The sequence below is a fragment of the Triturus cristatus genome, chromosome 3_2 (genome assembly GCF_964204655.1).
Source record: "Triturus cristatus chromosome 3_2, aTriCri1.1, whole genome shotgun sequence".
NCBI lineage: Eukaryota > Metazoa > Chordata > Amphibia > Caudata > Salamandridae > Triturus > Triturus cristatus.
Window position 1 is genome coordinate 821,200,670 of NC_140584.1, and position 21,751 is coordinate 821,222,420.

Sequence of the window (21,751 nt, forward strand, 5' to 3'; positions counted from 1 at the left end):
GTGCCATTCATAATAACTTGGGGGAAATGCAAACAAATGAAAATGCTCTTCAGTGCCGTCCGCAGGCAAGGGGCTGAGCCGTGATTATGAAGGTAGTCACTTTAGTGGACCTCCTTTAATGCCGCCCCCAGGAATCTCCCAGCATAACTGCAGTGCGTGCACCAACGGCTTCCTGCACACAATGCGCGAATTCGCTTTGAAAGACTAGCTTTCCTGGGGTCATGTAATTACTCCACTTCTTACTCCTTTCAGCGGCCGCACGTACCTTGCATCGTGTTGTTGCAAAACACCCACTTAAAGCTCGTGAATGAGACAGTATGCACTCTGCATCTTCTAATTCTTTAAATATATCACAATCCTTTTTTACACACGTATAACGTGTAACACAGCTAAAACAAGTGGCTTCCTGCATACAATGTGAGAATCCGCTTTGAAAGCCTAGCGTTCCTGGGGTCATGTAATTACTCCACTTCTTACTCCTTTCATCGGCCGCACGTACCTTGCATCGTGCAGTTGCAAAACACCCACTTAAAGCTTGTGAATGAGACAGTATGCACTCTGCATCTTTCAATTCTTTAAATATATCACAATCCTTTTTTACACGCGTAAAACGTGTAACACAGCTAAAACAAGCACTGGCAAAGCCTACATGGCTAGCGTGCATTTTTGCTTCCCGATTAAATCAATAAAAAGCTTGCCGTAGTGAAAAAAGAAAACAAAATACTACTGCTTTAATTATATAAAGCATCAATGAGAAAGAACTCAATAAGCGACAACTTTGTCTACTTCTGAGATGCAAAATAGTCTCTCAAACATTGCAATATTAGTGTATCCTTACATAACGAGTGACTTAGTTTGTGTTTCTTTAAATGAAAAAATATCTATGCATCAACCACACAACGATGCATTGTCTTTGTAAATAAGCAAGATATAAATGTTAGGCACAAAAGAAGGTTCACTTTTACACTTGCTAAATGTACTTACACTTGCGTGACTCCGTCAGACTTGAGTCCATTTGTATGTGTCTCACATCTGGAAGGAAGCATTTTCCGGAGTGTTTGAATTGAGCATTTCTAAATGCCAGACGAGGCAATATATCATCGGAGTTGTTACAGTTTGGTGCTCAATAGGCACATACATAGCTTGGGAATTTCGAGCGGAAGAGTGGAAACCTCGAAGAGCTCTTCACGCTTGTAGATGCCCCTGTCTTGTGATGTGTGACTCACGCTGTGCTATATAAACGGTGTTTAATCCAGGATTGTCAGACCGTTCGTATCTCTTGTACACTACAGGTCTGTTTGTGGCCACGGGGCATTTTCATTTTTTGCTGGTCTGCATTATTATCAAATTCCCTCTGTTTTACCCCTCTCACTCACCACCTTCAATTGTTATCGTTCTCTCCCCCCTCCCTCTGAATGACACATTCCCTTTCCTCTTAAACATTCCCTAACTTCCTCTGACATTTCCTCGTTCCTTTTGCCCCTCTTGCTTGCACGCGCCCCCTTCATCTCTTCCAGCCCCCACCCCCCAATGTCTTCATACTTTTTCGCTATACTCCTAACCTTTAAAAGAAACGAACACTAGATTTTTGCTACACGGACATTATGTATCTTGACGAACGGTCACAACCCATGGACAAACCTGCCTTCTGCAGACTCTGAAAAACCCATGTCAAGCCCCATGCCTCCGCTATCCTTAGCTCGGGACTCGGTGACATTTATAATACACGGGAGAATGTAATTGCTTTTTTAATAAGAGAATTACGTCACCAGTAACATCACTGTTCCCTGCACCAGTCAGTGACTTGGAATAGCCAGTACGCTTGTGAAAGTGCTTTCTCCATATTTAATGTGGTATTGTACGGCAGAGGGCATTTTATTCGTTAAAATGCATGGTCACATGGTCTCCCTGCGTCCTGCTCCGCCAACAACTTAAGTCCTTGGTGTCTTGCTGTTTCAACTCAGAGAGATACCATGCATGAAGGAAAAAAGAGGAATGCAGTGCAAAATGAAACACACCAAAATGCAGTAATTTGTTGCAGAAAAAAATGGAATCCTTTAAAATGCAAGTCAGTTTAAACAAGCATTAGCATAGCCAATTGGTGCAACAACATCAACTGTTGCATGGCTAAACACTTATAAGGTCCCAAAGGCGAGACCTATTGGACATGCCAATGCTTGGTTTTTACAAGCGTCCAAGGTACGGACAACCGCTTCATTGACCTGGCCTTGATACTAGCCAGGCGCACAATCATAACGAGATGGAAAGCCACGTTACTACCGGGTGTAACACAGTAGCAAAATACGGTGATCCAATGGGCTCAGTGAAGTTCACTGCATTATGCCGAGAAGAGGAACAGGGCCTGTGGAAGCGCCCTATAGCAGCAGCCTGTGACAACTTACTGGTTACATTCCAAAAATGACCTTGATGAGGGCACCTTGCCACTATAGGCTAACAAACGAGCAACATCACACCCCCCTGCGTGCTTGCCCCTTCGCCTATGAACAGTGCAACTGTATACCACCCACTGCTCTCACCATACCATACCTCCATACGAGCCGCGCCCCAGCACAACACCCACAGACACCACTATACTACACTCACCAAGATTCTTACATAGGACCAGGCTCACAGTTATGTTTATTGTTATATGGTTTCAATTGTAAAATACTATACCTGAATGCCACCTACTGGCTGTATTTCAGTGCAAAATGATGTAAGTACAATATGCTTTCACGTTTATGAAATTGTCAAAGATAAAATGCTAAGTGACAATATAGCTTCAGCTAATTGTCTTGATTAAAAACAGGTCCAGGGGTGAAGTTAAAGAGAGCATATCTGGGAATCCGTTTGCCTAACTGAAATAAAGGACCATTGCAGATGAATCAGGACATGGAATCAGAACTGGACAGCAGAGTGTAAACATCAGAGTATTACCTTTTTTTTTTGTTTTGAACACTTTATTTGGGTTTTTGTTTCCCAATTGCATATACAAGCCAGGCATTGATACATATTCGATTGGAGCTCTGTAAACATCATACAAGTCATTTCTATCAACTTGGCATCGATTCAATGTAATGCATAAAAAGTGGCAGTGTTAATCTATACAATTTAAGCTTGAGGATGTATTCTGAGAGGAGGATATCAAATGGAGATCCGCTCGTCGGACCAAGTCCGGGATTCTAGTTGGGACTGCTGCAGTAGAACAATCTCCATTCATGTAGGTTTGAAAACCCATTCGACTTTCAACCCCCTCTCTCATCTGATCCCTTCTCAGATACTTACCTTCGAGAAAGCAGTCTCAGATGAAGTCATAAATGTGTGCAACAACGACAAAAGACACTTCCAGAATCTACCCAAAAGAGAACAATTGGCGATACGAACACTGGCCAACGATGAGTCAATCATCATCAAGCCAGCAGATAAGGGAAGTGTGATCGTCATCATGAACACGTCCTCCTACCGTACAGAATGCTTACGACAACTGGAAAACAGACGATTCTATCGACCTCTCAAAATGGACCCTACAAAGAGGCTGTCACTAGAAATAACAAGGTTAGTGGAGGATGCCAAGGACAATGGTTGGATTACTCCTAAAGAGGCAACATTTCTTATTACATCTCACCCAGTCACTCCTTATTTCTATGTATTACCGAAAATACACAATGAGCAAAGGCCTCCCCCCGGCAGATCTATCATTTCTGGGATAGGGTCTCTCTTAGAGCCGCTCTCTACTTTCGTGGACCATTTTCTCCGACCACTTGTTGTTGAGATGTCAACATATCTCCAGAACACAAAAGACATCTTGGGACTTCTATCGGATACTCCTTTTGATTCCACCAGAGACTATCTTGTTTCATTTGATGTTGAGTCTCTATATACCTGCATTCCTCAAGATGAAACACTAGCAGCAATTCAAACCCTACTGAGCAAGAGGGATCTGGACACCATCTCTCCAGTATATTTCATCATGGAATGTGCACGATTAGCCATGAAAGAAAACGTCTTCCGATTTGAAGATGTTTTATACTTATAAATATCGGGCATTTACATGGGCAGCGTTTTCGCGCCCATCTTGGCGAATCTGTATGTCCACCTTTTTGAACAAGAACATATCCTGACGGAGCGAGCTGTGAAAGCGTGCTTAGGAGGCGCCAGGCGACCAGGGCAGGGGATGAGAAGGGGCTGGACTGGGTGAGGGCATGGGAGCAGATAGTACAGGCTCTGAAAGATTACCGGCTGGAGAGCACTGAGCAGGAGGACCGAGAGGGGAGGGCTCCATGAGGGCTGGAGGCTATAGACGAATATCCGGTAGCAGTAGCAATAGTAAGCTACATTGCTTGATAGGGGCCCCCGTCAGCAGTAATGGGTGGGTGGGAGGGTGGGGAGGGGGGGAGTTTTCGGGGTGTTGTATTAATATATTGACGGACAGCTGGGGACTGAGGCGGATGGGAGAAAAGCAGCTGTTGCCATGGGAAATTTACCTGCTCTATGGGGTCAGACTGGTTATGATATTCAGGGGCCGGTAATGTTGTGCCGCCCAGCCTCCGGGATGTGGGCTGAATGGCTGTGTAAAGTGTTACAATGATGCGAGCCTTTGGGACACATTGTGGGCAAGGGAAGCTATTATGGAGTTCTCACACTTAATTCTGCAATAAAAATACGTTTAAAAAAAAAAAAAGAACATATCCTGACGGAAACTAACCCATACAGGGCCCACATTCTTCTTTGGAAGCGCTATATCGATGATGTGTTTGTCATCTGGAGGGGCACACCTGAAACCATCATTGACTTCCACCAATGGCTCAACACAATGAATCCGTTCTTGAAATTCACTTTTGAGTTCAGCAACACCAGCTTACCGTTCCTAGACATGTGCATTTTTAGGTCTCGCCTTGCTATCGCGTAAGCGATCGCAAAGCGAGACTATTGTAAAAGGGCTTTTCAAAGTGCTCCCAAAAGCGGATTGCATGGCTAGCACGCGCACAATCACGCGCATCGTGCCGCCATGCACTCCGCTTTTGGGAACACTTCAAAGGGTCCGCTCCCCCGCCCACGCCAAGCGCGCGTGCCACGCTCCGCCGGGCTTGTCTTGTTAAGTCTGTGAGCACTCTTTTCTTTACTGAGTTTCTCTACAGGCAGGCACGATGTGCGCTGTTTCAGCTGCTTTATTTTGGCAGCGCACCTCACGGTAACTACGGCGTCTGTGTTTTCCAGGCAGCTTGCTCATTTTCATCTGTATACGTGCAGGCACGATGTACGCTGCTTCAGCTGCTCTACGTTGAATATTCTTGCCCTGTACCTTGTTGTTTGCCTGCCTCTTGTTTGTGCGCCGTTTCATCTTTCTTCACGGCAGCTGGCCGTCATGCATAACTATAATTTATGTACATTTCATAGCGGCAAGGGGGGGGGAAGAGTACGCACCTTTAACAAGCCTTTTATTAGTATTGTTTTTTTTTTTAGAAATGCTATATTTCCAGTCGGGTTGATTTTCACGCTGATTTTGGAAGGTACGATAAACCGCGATCTATTCAACTATTATAAAAGGCACTTCAAACTTGCGTTTCCCTCTCTCCGCCAGTCTCTCCCAACCCTCCAAAAAGAAAATGAAATATTTTACTAAAGTTCTAAGTCGATGTTGTAAAATAGCAGACGTTCACTATCAATTTCTTCTAAAAACAGACAGGGCAAAAAAAGTTGCATTTTTTGGTAGATCATGGGCTCAAATTTAAGATGATTTTGGGAGGCCCGGAGTCTTAACAATTCTTAAATGTTCTGAGGGCATGAGTCCCCCTTGCTGCATTTGAGTGGGTGTTTCTCTAAGAGCTTGGTGGGAAGATATGGCCTTCTAGGGTAAGAAAAACACACACACACGCACGCACACCCCCCCCCCCCCCCCCGAAGACCCCGGGTAACTTCACATACATGGCTACTAACCAATACAGATCTTTTTAAAGGGGCCTTGTAATCTGCTTGAAATAGGCCCTAGGCCCTTTACACCAACATGACTGACGTCATATGGGGACCCTTGAGACAGGCGGGGCTTCTGAGTGCTTCACAAGATACCCGTGTTATGTTTTGGATTAAAAGATTTGTACAAATGACACGGCGTGCATGAGCACAAGCCTGCATTATCATCCTTATCACACACAACAGCCCCCCCCCCCCCCCCCCCCCCCCAAAAGGCCATGTCTGGTAACAGGCAGCCCCCATTCGATGTCAAACAAACATCCGAAGACGTAACCACTCGCAGAGTTCAACTGAGTCATTTAAAACCAGCACAACCGAGCAAAGTGGGTCACATTGGCATACCAAAACATGCAGGAAAACTGAAAATGCGCAGCTTTAGGCAATGGGAACATTCTTTCTCTCCAGAAAGAAAGGGACGGGCGAGGAACACATGTTGTGGGGAGACAAATACGGACGTGTGAAACTTCTGATGTTTGTACTGAGACGCACACAGCTGTGTGAAGTGCAGTCTAGGCCTTTGAAGGAGCATTGCAGCGAAGCGTGCAACCCAAAGCACACAGACAAGGAGGAGCCTGCTACATGGGGGCAAACATTTGTCACTAACGACACTACTCAAGTAGCAGTCAACAACTCGCCTCGCTACTTTCAGCCAAAAGTTCCAAGCATGCCAACTCTTACTTTTTTTATTTAACCAGCACGGCACGCCTGAGCACTAATAATGGTGGCTGCGCTTTTCTTTTATTCCTTGCGATTGCTGAACTCGGTCGCATGCCTTTTTTCCTATCTATTAACTTTTTTTTTACATTGGCGGCACCAGCGCTTTACGCTTAAACATCGTAAGCTAAAGCGGGTGCTTTACAAACCAGTTTTCATTAAAAAAAACGTTTTTGCACTTAGGTTTCATTTTAGTTACAACTCGGATCAGTAATTAAATAGAAAAACATTATTCAGGGCTCCCGCGCTTTACCTTTAAACATGTTAAGGCAGTTAAGCTAAAACGTAGTGTGATTGCTTCAAAAGTAAAGAAATATAATTGTTTTTGTCTATTTCTTTACGTTTGCAGCAATCGCAGGACCAGCGCATTAGCTTTTAACATGTTTAAAGGGGCTTTTACAAAAGTAAACACATAGGAAAAAAACACATGCACCCGCCATTTTTTTCTATTTGTTTATTCTTGTTAAAAAGAAAAAGATTATTTGCGACACCCGCCCTTTACCTTTAAACGTTAAGCTGAAATGTGGGTGCCGCGATTGCTGAAAATGTAATTGCAGCACCTGCGCTTTAGGTTAACATGCTTAAAGGTAAAGCTTGGGTTCTGCGAATAATTTTTTTCTTTTTAATTACTGATCCGAGTTGTAACAAAAATTAAACCAAAGTGCAAACACATTTTTTTAATGAAAACTGGTGTGGGGGAGCAACAAGGGGTGAGGGTGGATGGCTACTCTAGAACATCTTCCAGAGCTCCTAAATTATCGTAGATAAGACGAAGACTAACGGAACATACTTACGAAACGGCGACTAGAAAGAACCCAGAAGCGAAGCCTGCAGCGTGATTTAACAAATCCTGTGTCTGTAGCGCATGCTTTAACTTGCAAACATTTCACATTCACGGAACTGAATGAGATGGAATACCTTCCCCTTGGCAAGAGCAAGCGGAGACAAGAAGCATGTGGCGCATGGAAGCCTTTTATTCTACCAAGACAAAACAGCATGCAATCGGCGATGCATTCTCTCACTGCCACACGGTGCTTAATTTGAGCAGGTGATTTTCGGTGCTCGGCATTGGCACATAATTGCCAGCACCTGGGAGTCTGCCACGTGGTGGTGCTGTCTGGCTAATTTAGGTATAAGAACAACAGCAGTTTATTAGTTCAATTTACATTTTCAATGACCAATACCTGCTTCCAAGCCATTTTTATTGCTTTGAGGGCCTGGATTAGTAGGAACGGCCACACTTGTGTGTGTGTTAGTTGCTGTGTTTGTACGGTCATTGGCAGCTGGCAGGGACAATGTTTGGTTTAAGCTGCAGAGGCCTCCCGATGAGAGCCCCAACACTTATTCTTTTACAAACTAAGCACTGCTGCCACAGCCTCTTCATGTTATGCAAATACAATAGCCCGAGGTGTAGCTCCTGTGACTGGCATGCCCACAGAGCAAGTGAAAGTAATATAGCAATTTTATTGGGCCTGTCACATTCTAAGAGGAAACAGGTCATTGGAAAAACTATATTTTGTTCTTGGAGGCTGCAGGGCTATTTTTCTCGTTCCGAAATGGTCCTCTGAACGTTTCTTGTTTTGTTGAAATGGAACAGAATGCCTACTAGTCCCTGAATTTTTTATTGCTAATTTTCTTTATGAATGAGCCCTTGACGGTGATATTATTGTCTATGTAAACATGGTTTAAATGTGATTATTAATTGTCAGCCTCTGTTTCAACGTCCACATCTAAGGGAAAGTCGCACTTTCAATTGGGAATAGGATGTGAAAAAGAGAGACAGAAAGTCTGGTACAGTGTGAAGTGTCAGCTTGTTTGCGCCAGCTGAGAAACGAAACAAGGACAAGATAATTAAGTGCTTTAAGATCGGCAGTAAAGATTGCAATCTCTTTGTTCCCAGCATCAGTGAGATGCAAATGAACAAACAGCGTGAGGCCAAAGGTCTTATTTTTTTAAAAACAAACCAGGTCACTGCTACAGTGAAAGGAACAACAAGCATTTGCAATGCAATAGGTCTCGCATTTACGCGAGTATAAGCTATTGGCATTGTAAATGACGATGCCTTTTATTTATGTTTGAAAAACGAAAACACAAATAAAAGGCATTGTTATTTGCAATGTGAATAGCTCAAACTCGCGTAAATGCGAGACCTATTGCATTGTAAATGCTTGTTCCATTTGGGGATGGACTTGGGACAGAGCTCTTTAAGAAATCGATGGCCAGAAACTCCCTACTATCCTATAAGAGTTACCACCCCAAATCGCTTCGCGACAACTTGCCTTATGGGCAATTTTAGCGAATTAGAAGGAACTGTTCCTCGAAGGAGAAATAGAATGAACATGCCAGGACACTCTCCACACAACTAAAAAATAGACATTACCCGGCCAACTTGGTCCGATGGTCTACGACAAGGGCAACCAACAACAACAGAGAGGCATTGATTGAGACTGCTGCATCCAAAGAAGTGCCTCCCAGGATCACATGTGTCAATACATTTTACACCCTCTTCAACCACATCAAGAAGAGCAGTCGAAAGAACTAGAAGATCCTGAACATAAGAACTACCTCCATTCCTAAACCCTTGTATGCATTTAAAGGGATCACAAACCTCAGGGACCAACCGGTCCATACAAGACCAAAAACCAAGAGATCCACCAATCAGGACACACTATGGGGCTTGCCAGCAATTAAAGTTTATTTTCCATGCGGGGCCTGTGCTGCGTGCCCACAAACTAGACATACCACCTCGATTGACATCAGCGCTGACTGGCCTTGGGTACTATCGAACCATACTAATTGCAAAAGTGACCTTGTCATCTGTCCATGCGGATTGCGGTACGTGGGCATGACCACACGTAAGATTAAAACAAGGATACCGGAACACAAGAGCACTATCCGCTGTAAGAAACCGTCTACCAAACTCACGAACCATTTTTAGAAGAAAAAAAAACACTTGGTAGATGAATTGAGTTGGACAGTGCTGGAACAACCATATATCCCCTCTAACATATCTTACATCACATAATACCTGTTCTGACGAGAACGGAGATGGGTCCATAAACTACATAGTGATAGCACAGGTTTAATGACGACTTCTCTTGGATTGCATTATAAGGCCATACCCTTACTCTAATACACACTACCATGTTCTCCGCAGTGCCAGGTGCATTAGTTAAACCAACAATCGGAACTCTATCATCCACATCACATCGGATCTGGTCATGGTCACCGAGGGTAACCATTACGTTTATTAAACCATATACAACATTTACTCTGTATATGCTTAGCATCACTGATAGGTCATAGAATGCATGTCACCACTCTTTAGCGTTTAGTAACTCATACTAAACACTTACTCTGTATATCCGTAGCATCATTACGAGGTCATAGAATGTATCTCACCACCCTTTTGCCATGAGACAGGTGGGAAGGGCATATCCAACTGCTATAAATCCTACGTCAAACAGAAAATGAACCACTTTGGCCAACGACATGACATCCGTTGGACTGCATCATAGCATTCACACATTCTACCCTGGAATCTGCAGTGTATTCACGTTGAAACCGGCATATCCACACCCTGACGTCAAAACATAATCTGTACCACTCAGGCTTGCGACAAGGTATCATTATTTTATAAGAGCATAAGAGATTGCATCTCCACATTTGCCATAACACCCTAAAACTAGGTAAGACAACTCTAGCGTGAGACTGGGCCAGTGTGACCACTTCATAAACATCCGATAGGGGATTTATAATAATTAGGGTCTCGCCTAGTTATCATGGGAGTGCACTAACATGCAGTCCTGTTTGTTTAGGATTCATCTTACGCGATTTATCTTATGCCCCTTATCGTCTTTATTCATCGAGGAACATTCCCCTCCCAGTGCAAGCCATCAACATACAACTTTATTGTTGCACATTGACAGGACAATCCACAGTAATGAGCAATCTTTTGTTTGTACTGCCACATTGTTTTTTATTGCTCCTTGTCGCCGACCAGATCATACGCAGTCCCGCACGTGTGCGCCAGTAGAACCGCCGATACATCCTCAATGGGTCAGTAACTACATTTCCCGGCAGTCTTTGGTGGCACGTGGCGGCGTGGTGATGTCACACACAGCGGCCCATTACCTGTAAACATCTTAAAAAATGATGATGGTAGCCCACCTCTACCTCCGGTTCCAGCTCGAGTACCGCCTGGGGTGCCGACGGACAGGTACGAGACATGCCGTCACACTATCATACAGTTTGATTCTACTTCTCGCATGATATACATGCGTCATGGGCTATTTTTAATCAACAGGGTCGCTCATAAGTTCTTTTCCTGCCAAGCGTCTGTCATATGCCTGGCAGCATTCATCATTTAAGTTATTCACCCTAGTTCTAGATGTAGGAAGGTGGATATCTGACTATGGTTCCCCCCAACTTTTTGCCTAGTGTCTAGCTCGTTTTTCGACTTAGTTGGCCTGAGATCCTGCCATTCAGGGTCTCAGGCTGTCTGCTCTCTTTTTAAAATGGACTCCATGTACCCTAGGTACATACCCAATTGGTAAGGACCACCTTATTGGACCCTGTACAGTGTACCCTAGGTACCCAGGGCATAGGTGTACCCCAGGCCTACCAGGGTCTGCAGCATGTATTATGCCACCCCTGGCCTGGCCTTCCAATCAGACACAACTGGCTGATCACTCAGCTGGGGCAAGGTCGTGTAATCACCCCTTGCTTAGATATAGTATACCTATATCTACCCTTAAAATATACACATGTGTACCTGTGAGCCACTCCTATGGCAGGCCTTAACAATCCTGGAGGCAGAGTGCTTGGTAACATGTGAGATGGTGCTCTAGCATGAGCTGAGCCTGTCTGCAGCTTTCGGAACCATGTCCTTATAGCTGTTCTATGATATAGCCTACCATATACTCTTAAAGTACTTTATAATCTTAAACGGTTATGGTAACTATGGTTTGGCTTTATCAAAACATGTCGTGTAAGGTGTCTAACACTTTGGAATAATACCCCCATACCATTTCTGGTGATGAGGATATTATTCCTCCCTTCTAGAGGAGCACTCCCAGCCAGGGAGGCCTGGACAATAGGTTTCCTGCAGACAGACTTTAGTGTATTGGGGCAGGGAGGGCTGAAAGGAATGAGACATGCCTGGGGCACACAAGGTGCTCCATGCATAGTCCAGTTCAAACCGGTGCTGGGGAACTCCAGCCCCAGCTCTGGCCCGAAACTGGACAAAGGAAAGGGGGTGTAGCCACTCCCCTTCCTGGTCCCACCCATAGGAGGGACCTTGCAGGTAGCCCAGCCCACTAGCCCAGTATATTAGTAGCTAGTTGGGCCCTGCTAAATTAGATTATCCTGAACCTGCAACTTGAACAGAAACTCTGGACCTTCGACATTCGACGAAAGAAGAAGACTGAAGAATCTCCCTTGTGGCCAAGGAGTGGCTACCCTGTGCGAACAGGCACCATCAAGAGACTTACCCTTTGCTTTGCTGAAGTTCGAGGGACCGACTGCAGAGCCCGACCAGAGCCTTGACTTCCAGACTTCTCCGACCCTGATCCACATCCACAGCCGAGCTGAGATCCGTGGAGGCGACGAGAGGCGTGGGACCGGCTACCTGGGAAAAGTGGCGAGTATCTTCCAGCGCAGCTTCTGAGGCACCCTCGAAGTTGTGCACCGGGGATTGAGAAGCCCCAACCCCAAGCACCATCTGCACCGAAGATTAGCCCCCCACACTCTACGAGTCCTGCGTGGGGCCCTTCTGCATTTTCCTGCTTGCCGCGTCTGTCCGGTTGCTTGCCCGTTGGCTAGCCACCTTTGCGACGACACACCTTTGATTTTCCACTGCTGGTTTGGCTCCTCCAGACTGGCTCCTGCTCCTCTGTAAAAGAGAAGCACCCCAGACCTTCCTGGTCTGCACCAGAAGCAAGTCCTCCATTCTTCGGGGGTTCCGCTTGCCAAGGCTTGGTGAGTCCTAGTTCGACTTCGACGCCGCCGACAGCAAGAGCCTTCGTGGGACAGCTCGCCTCCTGGTCCTGGTCGTCCTCGACGTCTCCTGGTACCCGTGGCTGCTGCGACAAGCTTCACCTCTTCACCTGCATCTTCACGACATCGCCTGGTTCCTTCCTGGTTCCACGTGGTCACTGGCTAGTGACCCAGACTCTGTCCCTACTGCTTGCAGGTATCCTTCCTACTTGATCCCGGCCTTGGGATCCACCGGACACTCTTCACTGACTGCCTGTCAGCAACTTTCCTTAAGGCATCCATAGTAGTCCACGACAAAACCCGACGCAAGTTCACACCTATGCACCCGCAGCCCGTGGACTAGGTAACTTGGGTACTCCGGTGCTCACAAGGGTATTGACTATCCTAGGGTCTAGTTTCCGAGTCTCGACTTTCTAGCTATACCAGAAGTGTCCTAAAACTGCTTATTTCTGAACTGTACTATTTCTATCGATTTTACGCATTACGCGTGAGTGTCTCCACTCTGCACCTGAATCCCGTGGGCCTCCCACTTCCTAACCTTGGGTAGTATAGTGTAGCCCCAGCGATTGCCTAGGCCTAGGCCTATCCTATTTCCGTGACAGTGGTCCTCATACCACTTACTTAGTATATGGTTTGCGTGGCCCCTAGGGCTTCACTGTATTACTTACCTGTGTGACTTAATGTATGCTTGAATAAGACTGTTGTACTTACCTCGAATCTCATAAAGAGTGCTGAGGGTTTGACTAGAATAAATACACTTTATTTTATATATATATCTGTTGTGGTGTCCTTTCATTTGGTATTCAAGGGGTTACAAATGGTATAACAGCTGGCTTCACATGCCATTCAGAGTTTAGCCTAAGACTGCTCTTGTCCATGCTACCACTAGGATAGCTGGTCTATAAGGTTGATTTTACAACCAATCACCATAAGGGTTGTTTGGACTGATACAAGGTGTACACTAGAACTAGTGACATCATATATCAGGCCAACTTCTCACACTAGACACACAAAGGACTCACTTCTTCGCCTTTCCTTAAATAGGTCTGCACACTCCTGGAGCAGTCCCCCAGCCACTATACATTTGAGCACTGGCCTACCTGTATACCACCATGATAGTACCTTGCTACACGAGTCCCCACTTCAAAGCATGATTGGAGCACTGCCCCTCTATTTTCCAGCACCGGTGCTTCATAGGGAGAGCGCGCTTGGGCCGCCGCCTTCCTGTATTTTGCCTATACACTCCTGTGGCAGTACACCATTTTACCGGCCCTGGGATAAAATACTTTTGCAGCGTGAATCTTTCTGGATTCACTATGCTGTGCATTATTCCGCGGTCTGGTGGTTGGGTCTGGAATCGTAGTCTTTCTTATTTTATTTTTTTTGTAGCCCAGTTGGGCGTCGACGTCCCACCATTTCTCGTGAAATCGCCCTGCTTCCTGCGGAAGTCCCACCTCGGGTTACCGTCTTCGGATTCTTTTTTCCGCCGTTGGGTCTGGATCGTCACCGTGAAGCTCCAGAGTTTTTTGCGAAGAAAAGAAGAAAAAGCATGAGTTTCATCGAAGAAGAAGTTGAGGAAGACTACAGAAAGGAAGAACAACAAGCCAGGACGACGAAGAAGGAGGAGAACCTCGAGATCTTCGACGTCCAACGGAGAATGCGCACTCAGGGACACTGAGCGCAGGAATGGACATGACACCTTTTAAATTCTGCCGTAACTGCCACCATAAATACGCGCAGAAGGACCAACCTTTGCCTGCCAGTTGACCACGAGAGCAAGGACTGCAACGCCTGTTCGGCCTTCACACCGAAGACGCTCCGGGTGAGAGAGAGACAGAGGAGAGCCAACTACAACATGGAGGGCAAGGGAAAGGCCCCGTCACTATACGAACTGGGCCTCTCCACCGACGATGAAGACAACGTCACCGAGGGACCTGATGACTTCACGGTCGCAGAGACCGATAAGAAAACGTCTGACAATGTAGGAGAGACGTCGAGCACTAAACCCTCGACAGGACTCTCGAAAAACAGAGTCTAAGTCCTCGAAAGGAACTCGGGCGCCGAAAATGTCGACGACCGCGAGTGGATCCAAGGACGAAAGGCCCGGCGGATCCTTCGAGAAGGACTCCCAGGTGCCGAAGACCGCCGGAAAGCAAAGGTCGTCGAAGCAAGGCCAAGAAAGTGGGCGTTCGACTTCGAAAGATAAGGTTGCGTCGACGCAAGCTCCGTCGAAAAGACCAGCGCTCGACGCCGAACACGCCTCCGAAATGGAAAAGAAAAAGAGGAGGCTCGAGGCAGAAATGGAGAGCATCCTTCAAAGGAAAAGGGAGTTCGACGAGAAGATGAAAAAATTCACTATCCCAACGAAACCACCGTCGATCATCGTAGAAGTCGAGGAACAGGAGGAGTTCGACGCAGAAGAACTGTCGAAGACTCCCGAGAGGAAGAAGAGGACCTTTACTATGAGGGAGAAGAATATGAGGAACAACAATCGAACTACGGCTCGGCGCCGTCGACGACACAGGACCTGGAGTGGCAGGACCTCAATGCCGAAAATCCAGAAGAGCCTGTGGAGACTTACCCTTCAAGGCCTTCGCCGCCAGATGACATTGGGGCTTACAATATGGTAGTCAAAAGCGCGGCTGCAGCTTTTGGTGTTAAGCTGGAGGAAGAAAAGCCAAAAGCAGACTTTTTACTGGAGACACTGCTCCCCATCCAAACTAGGAGCCAGTTCCTCCCCATGCTCCAGAGTGTCATGAACCAGGGGAACGAGGCGTTCAAGGACCCAGCAACATGCAGGTCCATCACACCTAGGACAGAGAAAAAATATAAACACTCCTCCCAGGACCCTCCATACATCAAAGGATCCGTCACAGCAGATTCCATTATTGCATCTACTGCCAGAAAAAGGGCAAATGTCCCGGCAACCTCTGGACCACCCCCCAGACAAGGAAAGCAGGAGGATGGACCTGACTAGGAGAAAAATTGAGAGAAACGCTGCAATGCACTGGCGCATGGTGAACTCCAATGCCCTACAGAACAGGCACCAATACCAACATTGGGACGAAATGGGGGAACTAATCAAGCACCTCCCCGAGCAATACCAACAAAGAGCTGCGCACCTAGTGGAGGAAGGAAAGAATATAGCAAACTCTTGCCTTAAAACAGCGTTGGATGGAGCAGAAACATCAAGCAGGCTGATGGCAATAGGAATAACAGAAGGAAGGCAAGCCTCGCTCAGGATTTCGGGCTTCAAGCAAGAAGTTCAGAACAACATCCTGAACACCCCTTTCAACGGAGAGACGCTGTTCGGGGCACCAGTGGATGAAAAACTCACCCAGCTCAAAAAGGAGAACGAAACAGCAAGGTCCATGGGGGCCTTGCTCTTCAGAGGGATGAGAAGAGGTACCTCGACACGGAGACCTTACGGAAGAGGAGGAAACCAGCCGGGAACATCACACCAAACATTCCAGCAGGGCCATCAAGGTGACAATCACGGGCAGCAGGCCCAGCAGAAACAAAACTGGCAGTACCAGCCTCGGGGCCAGTCCTTTTGAAGTAGGGGGAACGGACGAGGCCAAAGACGAAGAGGGGGAGACCAACCCAGCTCGAAGTGACTTCACACAGGAAAGAGTGATCACCCACAAGATCCCTCCGAGGGTAGAGCACAAAAGATCCAAGACGAGAGGGTTACACAGACCAAACGCCAACGAGCATGCAAGACCAGTAGGCGGCAGACTGAGACGTTTCCTTCAGGAATGGCAAAACATAACAGACAAATGGATACTCAACATCATACAGTTCTTATACTGCATAGAGTTGGAAAGGAAACCACCAAACAGAAAACCAAAGAGGAGGGAACACTCAGGATAGGAGCTAGTGCAACTCGTAGAAGAAGCACAAGAGCTACTCCTAAAGGATGCCATAGAGCCAGTACCATTCAAAGAAAGGAACAAGGGAGTGTACTCAAACTACTTCCTGGTACCAAAGGTGGACGGAACACTAAGACCCATCCTGGATCTACGGTTCCTAAACAAGTACGTAAGGACGCAGAAATTCAAAATGACGTCCCTACAAGAGGTACTGCCACAAATGAGAGACGGAGACTTCATGTCCACCGTGGATCTCAAAGAAGCCTACCTGCACATCCCAATGAACAGGCAGCACAAAAATCTGTTAAGGTTCACCATCGACAAGGAACACTACCAACTCACAACCTTGGCATTCGGGCTAAAGTCCGCACCAAGGGTTTTCACAAAATGCCTGGCGGGAGTGGCAGCGTACCTGCGGAGGGAAGGGATTCATGTGTACCCTTATTTCGACGACTGGCTAATAAAGGCAAGTTCACGCGAAAAATGCGAGGAACACGCACAGCGGGTCACGAGCACACTAACGAAGCTGGGATTCTCAATACACTGGGGGAAATCCTCTATGGAACCAGAAGAGGTGAAGACCTTCCTGGGGGCACAGATCAACACCTTACAGAAAACAGTGATGCCCAGTGACAAGAGAACACTGACCCTGCTGAAGGAGACGCGCCTCTACCAGAAGGGGCAAGCTGTGACAGTGAGAACAGCAAGCAATATCATGGGGATGATGGCGTCATGCAATCACCTAGTTCCCAATGTACGCCTACACATGAGGCCTTTGCAGGAATGGCTGCAACAGCAATGGTCACAAGCAAGTGGAAGTTGGGAGGATCTAGTGGTTGTAATGCACGCTGTGCAAGAAGAGATAGCATGGTGGAACAGGGAGAACATAACTATAGGGAAGCCCTTGACACCACCAAGCCCAACGGTGACCATTACCACAGACGCATCCCAGATCGGATGGGGAGCACATATGGAAAAGCTGAAAGTGAGGGGTCTGTGGACTCCAACAGATGCGGTCAGACACATCAACTACCTGGTATTGAAGACCATATTCCTAGCCCTCAAAGCCTTCCACAAAAAACTGTACAGCCAGAAGGTGTTGATACAAACAGACAATACAACAACCATGTTCTACATCAACAAGCAGGGAGGAACACAATCATTTCCCCTATCCAACCTGGCGCAGGAGATTTGGAGATGGGCCATCCCACTCAAAATAGACCTGCTGGCCATACACCTACCAGGGAAGGACAATGTGGAAGCAGACTGGCTCAGCAGGCAGACTTCAGCATCCCACGAGTGGGAGCTCAATGGACAGGAAACGCAAAGGCTATTCAGAAGGTGGGGTACACCGACAATAGACCTGTTTGCAACACACCAGAATGCAAAATGCCAAAACTTCGCATCCAGACAACCAGAAAAACAATCCAAGGGGAATGCCCTATGGATAAGCTGGTCAAAAACTTTTGCCTACGTTTTTCCACCAATACCACTGATACACAGGGTACTCAACAAGTGCAGGACCAGCAACATGACGCTGATCCTAGTGGCACCACAGTGGGCAAGACAGACCTGGTACTCACAAATAGTGGAGATGGCACAGGGACCAACACACAAGTTCACCAAAAGAAAGGACTTACTCTCCATGCAGAACGGAGAGGTTCTACACCCAGAGCCAGAGAGCCTCGGCCTAGAGGCATGGCTCCTGAAGACATAGAGTTTGCACACCTTAAGCTACCTCAAAGCACTATGCGAGTGCTCCGGGAGGCAAGGAGACCGACGACACGGAAATGCTATGGGGAAAAATGGAAGAGGTACACACATTGGTGCAGGAAAAATAACCTGAAAAATAAGTTGACAAAGGAATCAACGGGGCTGAGATACCTCACGCACCTACTAAAGGCTAAACTATGTTCATCCTCACTAAGGGTACACCTCGCAGCGATTGTTGCCTACACACGAGGTGAGACGGGTGAAAGTTTCTTTACATCAAGAGTTGTGAAGATGTTCCTGGAGGGGGCAAAAAGGATAGCGCCACCAAAAAGGATGCCACCGCCGGCATGGAACCTCAACTTAGTCCTAACGGAACTTATGAAGGCGCCCTTTGAGCCCATCCACAAGGCCTCCCTTCAAATGCTAACAATGAAGACAGCCTTTCTGGTGGCAATAACCTCACTGCGCAGAGTAAGCGAGCTGCAGCGCCAACGCTGCAAGAGCCTTACATCCAGATACACAAGGACAGAGTCGTAATGAGAACTGACCCACACTTCATGCCGAAGGTGGTGTTGGCATTCCATATGAACCAGACAATACAAATACCAAGCTTCTTTCAGAACCCTACCACGGGCGCAGAAAGGGCACTGCACACTCTAGACGCTAGAAGGGCGGTGATGCACTATATCGAGAGAACCAAGGAGCACAGGAAAACTAAGCAGTTTTTTGTGTCCTTCGCAACCAGCTTCCTGGGTAGACCAGTAACGAAAGGCACCATTGCGCGATGGATTGCACTGATGATACAGTTCTGCCACAAACAGGCAGGGCAAGAACTATCGGAAGGGGCACGGGCCCACTCCACAAGGAAGAAAGGAGCAACAATTGCCTTTCTGGCAAACACACCCATTCAAGACATATGCCTGGCGGCAACATGGGCTTCAGTGCACACGTTCACTAAGCACTACTGCGTGGATATACAAATGAACAAGGAAGCACAAGTAGGACAGAAGGTGATTCAACATATATTCAACGACCAACGCTCATCTTCCATCCAGCCGCCACAAAAGTGACAAACCGCTACAAAATCGATGCACAGCACAGTGAATCCAGAAAGATACACGCTGCAAAATGAATAGTTTCTTACCTGTCGATGTAGTTTTGCAGCTTGAAGATCTTACTGGATTCACTAGCGAACCCACCCACCTCCAACAGAAAGATGAGGATGGAGAAGAGGGGGGGGAAAGACAGAGAATGGAGAACAAAAGGAGACTTGAAAAGAAATGTGAGAAAGGATATGATTAAGAAGAAATACTGAAAATTGCCTAGGCTTCAAAAAAAAAAAAAGAATCCGAAGATGGCGCCCCGAGGTGGGACTTCCGCAGGAAGCAGGACGACGTCACGAGAAGTGCACCAAATGGTGGGACGTCGACGCCCACCTGGGCTACAAAAAAAAAAAAAAGACAAAATAAAGACTATGATTCCGGACCCAACCACCAGACCGCGGAATAATGCACAGCATAGTGAATCCAGAAAGATCTTCAAGCTGCAAAACTACACCGACAGGTAAGAAACTATTTGTTTTGGATCACCGGCCTACCTGTACACTACTGTGATAGTACCCTGCGACATGAGTCCCGGTCCAAGCATGATTGCAGCACCGCCTTGCTAATCACTCAGATTTTCGCTGTACACCACTGTGGTAGTATCTTTGTGTACCATCTCCGGGCGCCAGCACCACTGGAGCATTGTCTATTGTGGTTGTACCTTGTGACACCGCTTCCAGGTCTAGCACTATTTGAGTCTCACCTCGCTGCTCACCATCTATGCGCCTCGCACATTTTAAGCGCATACATTTTCGTGGACACTGGCTCTAGGCACTACACTTACGTGATTTCTGCCTTCGTCTATGGAAAAGCCTGTACCTTTGAGAAGTGACTATACTGTGTCTCACGCAGAGCCGCACAATGGTCATATCTAGATGAACCTGCTGGTTTACATCTTGGCGCTACCTACAACACCCACCCCAGACCATGTCCAACTTACCTGGTGGTGGCTACACGACTTACCTCTTAAAGTACTTGACTAGTTTTAACACCTGACTGATAAGCATGTGTGCACTTGGATTTTACATGTTCAGTTCTCTTTAAACTATGTACAGAAGGAGCTGTGTCAAATTAACCTTTTATATGTTTGACACATCCATCCCTTTTTTTCAGAGCGGTGCCCCTTCCCTGAGCTGTCGCCAGGTTGAGGTGAGGTTTTTTATCCATTACACTACGGGTAAGCAACTCTTAAAGTTATTAGAAGTGCTAAATGCAGTAAAACCGGTGTTGATAAATCCCATACGGTCCTTGTAATGTATTTCACAAACATGTTTAGAGTCACTTACTCATTTGATTTCTCTTGTTGCTTGTTTTTTTTCTCTCTACAGGTACGACCAGTAAATCAGCCACACAAATCAGTAGGATTACTGGTGTTGTATACAAACTTTCTTAATATTTTTTTCAACACTAATCACCAGGTATTTTGCAGTAGCATATCAAAGTCCTGACGAAAGCCGTGTCAACTTTGCAGGTCTTAAAGGCTGAAACATGTAGACCTGTTTTTCGTCCGACACGTGCAGTTCCAAATCCATACTGAGGGTCCACTGTTTTTAATCCTGGCACCGATAACGAGCCAATAAAGGTAGCTTTGATGCTCTCGTTAGCTAGTTTTAACATCACTACCTACACAGTTTGTTCTTTTGTTGCACTGCGCCCTCAACCTAACCAGTTTTCTTCTCCTCTGCAGGATTTAGTATATCCTAACAGCGTAGGAATAAAACATCCCTGAGCTCCTTCCTCTCAGAGAGGGAGTTGTAGCCCTTGGTGGGACTAGGTGTTCCTGCCAAGAGGAGAATCGCAAATGATGAGGAATGCCACCTATGGTGGGTGAGGGATTTCGTCCACATAAGCTCCCTGAGATAATCTCTAGTGTCTCTAGCCTGTTTGTCTTGGCATCCTAGACCCAAGGATTTCTTTGTTGTTGGTCTTAAAAGGAAGCCATATATTTTCAAGTTTGTCCATAGTGATTATGCACTAATGCCGTTAGCCTCTCCAGAGCACAAGTAGTCCAGATCTTAACCCATCAAACATGTATCGGTAGGGTGGTTGGTTGTTCCCAAAATTGATCCAGATCGAGACGTTCAGCTGTCAACATGTGGGTAATGAGATTTCCCAGAAGGGATCGTTAGGGGATATATACTGCTGGTGCCGGGGTCTCCGAGCAAGAAAACCAACGGATCAATTGACTGTGATTCGCCTAACATCTATTTGTCTGATCTGTGATAAAATCTCCGTTCAATATTACTATGCTAAAGTGCAGGACCACCACATATGGAAGGAGAATCCCCTCTCACCACAGCCCCTTCAACAAGCGCCTGAGGTACCAAAACATGGCGTATAAGCTTGTTGGGGACAGGTACCATCACATGAGCACCTTATAAT